The 4,642-nt window shown below is 43.2% G+C and overlaps 1 pseudogene; it reads right to left on the reverse strand.

Annotated features, from left to right (window-relative positions):
* Window positions 1-2,990: 2,990 nt before the first annotated feature.
* LOC102827668 lies at window positions 2,991-4,279 on the reverse strand (annotated as a pseudogene).
* Window positions 4,280-4,642: the final 363 nt, after the last annotated feature.

Here is a 4,642-nt window from a genome sequence, read left to right on the forward strand (position 1 = left end):
AAGTAGAAGGTCACTGCAAAAGAGTAAGACCCCTAATGAGATGGATTGGCACAGTTGCAGCAGCACTGGACTCAAGCGTAGCAATGATTGTGAGGATAGCAAAGGATCAAACAGTGTTTCTTTCTGTTGTGCATAGAGTCACTATGAGTGGGTACCAACACGATGGCATCTAACAATAGCAAGGTAGGTTGAAATGAGTCAGAATTAACTCTATGACAATAAGTTTGTTTGGGTTTTAAGGTAGGATTAGAATTGCTTGTATTAAAAGCAGCCAGAAATAAAAATATGTATATAATTGCACACTTTACATTTTCATCATATTGAAGAGTTCAATTTTCCACAAGCTTGTGAATATTTGAAGCTGTGAGTCTTAAATTTAGATGTTTTGATGCCTGTGCAGTGACATCTTATTGAATTATAATTTGAATTTGCATGATGACTACTGCTGTGAGGAGTCTTGGTGTGGCACTGTAGGGTAAGCATGGGACTGCTAACTACAAGGTTGTTGTTGTTGTTGTCAGGTGCCATCGAGTCGAAACCAACTCATAGCAACCCCATGCACAGCAGAACGAAGCAATGTCTGATCCTGGGCCAACCTCACTACCGCTGCCACACTTGAGTCCATCAATGATGCCAACTGGTCAATCCATCTTGTTAGGGGTCTTCCCCTTTTTCTCTGAACCTCCACCTTAGGTGGTTCAAACTCAGCAGCCACTCCTTGAAGACCTACACAGTGTTGCTATGACTCGTAGTAACAATGATATGAAACACTTTTTCATATAGAGAATATTGAAAGTGTCATGGCTGCCAAAAGAACCAATATATCCATTTTGGAAGAAGTGCAGCCAGAGTGCTCCTTGAAGGCCAAGATGTCCAAACTTCATCTCTCATACTTTGGACATATTGTCAGGAAGGACCAGTTGCTGGAGAAGCATATCATGTTTGGTAAGGTGGAGGGTCAGAGAAGAAGAGGAAAACTCCCAACGAGATGGACTGGCCAAGCAGCAGCATCGATGGGCTCAAGTGTGGAAACAATAGTGAATGAAGTTGGCCCAGGATTGGGCAGTTTTGTTCTGCTGTGCTATGAGTTGGTGCCAACTCAATGGCATCTAACAAGAAGTGACTCATTGTATATCTTCTTTTAAGTAGCTATGCAAATATTTATCCAGTTTTCATTTGGATTTTTGTCTTTTTTTTTTTGCAATGTAGAAATTAGAAATTATTTATATATTTTGGATGCTGCCTTTTGTGAGATATATATTTTGTGAATTTGAATTTTAACCAGTCTGAGTTTTCCCTGTTTATTTCCTTAAGACTGTCATTAGATACACAGAAGTTTTGAATTATGATGTTTTTCTCTCCTGTGATTATTAATTTATATGACATGTGGGGATTCCATAGAGATAGGTATATGACACATAAATGGGGTTACATGTTTGGTTAGATGTATATGTCCTTCAATGTATTAGAGAGTGGTTACCAGAAAGTGGCAGGACAGAATATTTTTGGGCAACCTGTTAGTAAAATTTCTACTTCAATGGTGTCTATTTCTGGGGTCTACTATAAAGATTTATCAATAATGCCATTCATCTAGATCCTATTGGTATAAGCTACCTCATTTTGCATCCGTAGGTCATAGTGGAAAGACCCACTGGAAATAGAATTTGATACCCTACACCTGCCAGACCTCAGAGAAAAATGTCTTCTTTAGGTATATACTTAGGTTAGCATCAAGATTAGAGCAACTGCTATTAGAAAAGGCAGATTTTAAAGTACAACATGAATTCTAGAGTCATATTAAGAGTTTAAAATAGAGTTAAGGCTTAACTTTCATACTATTCTACTAACCCACACACCAAGTCCCCTGGTTTAAAGCTTTCATATACTCTATTAATATAGTGGAAATATTTTCAAGGAACAGAAGTTTTGAAATCTGAGACTGAATACCGCTGTTTTTTTGTTTTTGTTTTTTAAATAACTTTCTATTATGAACTGAGTGAAGTTTTACAGACAAGACCATCAATTTTACATCTAACAAATCATAAATGTTGTTCCATCTCAATGATTGCAGTCCCTTCCACGCAACAACAGTAATCCTACTTCCTCCCTGTGCTTCCTGTTTCCATTCCACCCACCTTCCCATCCCTTCTCAACTTTGTCCTTAGTTAAATGTTACTCTTTTGATTTTGAGCAACGAACCATTCCATTATGAGCATATCTTACTAGTATTTTTGTGCTAGCTATATACCGATCGGGCTGTGAACCACAAGGTCAGCAGTTCGAAACAACTAGCTGTTCTGCAGGAGAAAGATGAGGTTTTCTACTCCTGTAAAGATTTACAGCCTCGGAAACCCTGTACAGGGTCGCTATGAGTCAGAACTGACTCCACAGCACATAGCCACCACCACCACCATATACCGATCTACTGCTTGGCTAAAAATTGGGCCACGAGGGTGAGTTCATTTTCAGACCTGAACCAAGGGCCATAGTTTTGTATTCCTCCAGTCTTTTTTTCTTTTGTATTTTTTCCCACAACCTCAACACAAGAGAGCTTTAATTGCTCTGACACAGCAAGAGGGTGATGGTGAGCAACATTAGTTCACAGGCCTGCCTGTTCTGCAGCTGAGGAAACAGGTAGTCCCAGAGACAGAACCCTGTGTGTAGATTTAAATGCCCTAGTGTCTTGCTCTGAGTGATGCTAATATTGCCACTGGTTTCCCAAGGGAGCCTGAAGCTGTATGCTAGAGCCTGATTCAGGTGTGGTGAGGAGTGATGAGAATACAAGGGGAAGGCTAGTCCTTAGGATTTCTCACTCAAAAGGATGGTTCGGCCTGCGAGTGCTCAAGATTCATTACCTTCTAGCTTATTCCTCTATGTGATCATTCTCTTCATATCTTCCAAGGCACACCTGGTGTCCAGAGCAGGAGAGGGGACTTAGGCTGAGCGTGAGGAGGTGAGGTTGGCCTGGTTTAAGGCAACTGTGAAGGCCTCTACAGCAGGCAGCAGGCTCGAAATATCAGAACATCCTTAGGCACAGAGAGCTTCAGCTAGAGATTCTCGTTGGCCACAATGAAGAGCACCCCACCACACTGCAAAGGGAGGGGTGCCCGGAGTGTGAGCGTTCTGAACGTGACTGTCCCTTATACCAACAGGAGGATGCTAGCAGAATCCAAGGGTGAGACCTTGTATTCAGTGACAGAGCCAGGGACCTCCATCTTTAAACCAGTGAAGTCTGGCACACGGGGGTTATAGATGGAGTGGTAAGAGTTTTCCTGACTCTGTGTTAGTGGAAAAAGCCTGTCCGTGCTGGAGTTGGGGGTATAGCTGATCATTTCACACAGGGTTGGCACATCGATGAACTTGGGTGTCAGGCTAGCACACACCATGTTGTCTGAAAATGACATGCACTCCACACAATCTCCTTTAAGGTAGGCACAGCGTACATTGGCCTCCAGAAACATGGCCTCCCCTGGTTGCAAGTAGATGGCAAAGCATCTGATATCCCCTGGATACTGCTGGTACAGCTCCAGTAAGAGTTCTCCATAGATGTCCTCCATGTTGTTTCCAGCAGCCACTTGCTGGGAGATCCACTTCATGAACAGGCTGAGCTGCTCCACTATCACTTTCTTCTCCCTTTTCTTCAGGTGCGAGAAACAGTTCTGTAGAGCAGAGGCCACAGCCTGGGAGTCATGGTTCATGCTCTGCTTCAGCTGTGTCGCTGCAGTAGCTCCAGTCAGAAACTGGAACTTGGGCACCTTGTTCAGAAAGGTCACAATCTCCTCAATAGGCCGGAAGCTACACAAACCCTGGAAGGAGGTGAGGGCAATGGTCATCTCTGACTTGTGGTTGGCATCCGGGTAGTGCTCTGGAGACTGGAGATGCAGCTTCTCTGCCAACTCCTTGTTAGGGTGTGCCAGGATGGAGAGGGCTGTTTCAACTGAGAGCACTTTGAAGAGGAATGGCAGCTGGCCTTTAAAAGTATCCTTGACCTTTGACCCTAAGCAGCCCTGATTCTCAGTGATCCACTGGCCTAGGGTCTTCTGGGAGATGGGGCTATCAATGATCCTGACATCCTCCCGGGGGTGGGTTCCCATTCACAGCTCTGCGTAGGGCATGTCCTCTGAAATCTCCATCAGTGGGTTGCTGCTGGCCAACAGTCATGCTACCATGCTGTTGGAGCCCACCTTGCCCCAGGCATACTGCTGCACCACACAGCCAAGTGGGACCACTCTGTGCTCATCAGTACCCAGGCTGACCACTCACCTCTCTGAGCTGCCATCCTCCAACACAGTCTTTTTTTATAATTTTAAATTTTGTTCTACATTTTCTGCCACTCTCTACAGGATTTTAATGTGATTCCTTTCAAAGAAATTGGTAGAGGAATCCAAGCACCTTCTAATTCTTTGGGTCTCAGAGACATGGAGACTGATGTTCACATGTTCCATTAGTCCACTAGACTAATTTATTCCAAACATCTTCAATTCTTATCACTCTCCATTCCCTCCCACACCTGATAACTCTCTAAGATGGTATCTTTTAGCATGAAACCTTTTCTTGAGTTTTGATAATTATGGTCTCATATAATATTTGTCTTTTTGTGATTGACTAGTTTCATTCAGCATAATGTCCTCCAGGTTCATCC

This window comes from Chrysochloris asiatica, unplaced genomic scaffold (genome assembly GCF_000296735.1).
Source record: "Chrysochloris asiatica unplaced genomic scaffold, ChrAsi1.0 scaffold00001, whole genome shotgun sequence".
NCBI lineage: Eukaryota > Metazoa > Chordata > Mammalia > Afrosoricida > Chrysochloridae > Chrysochloris > Chrysochloris asiatica.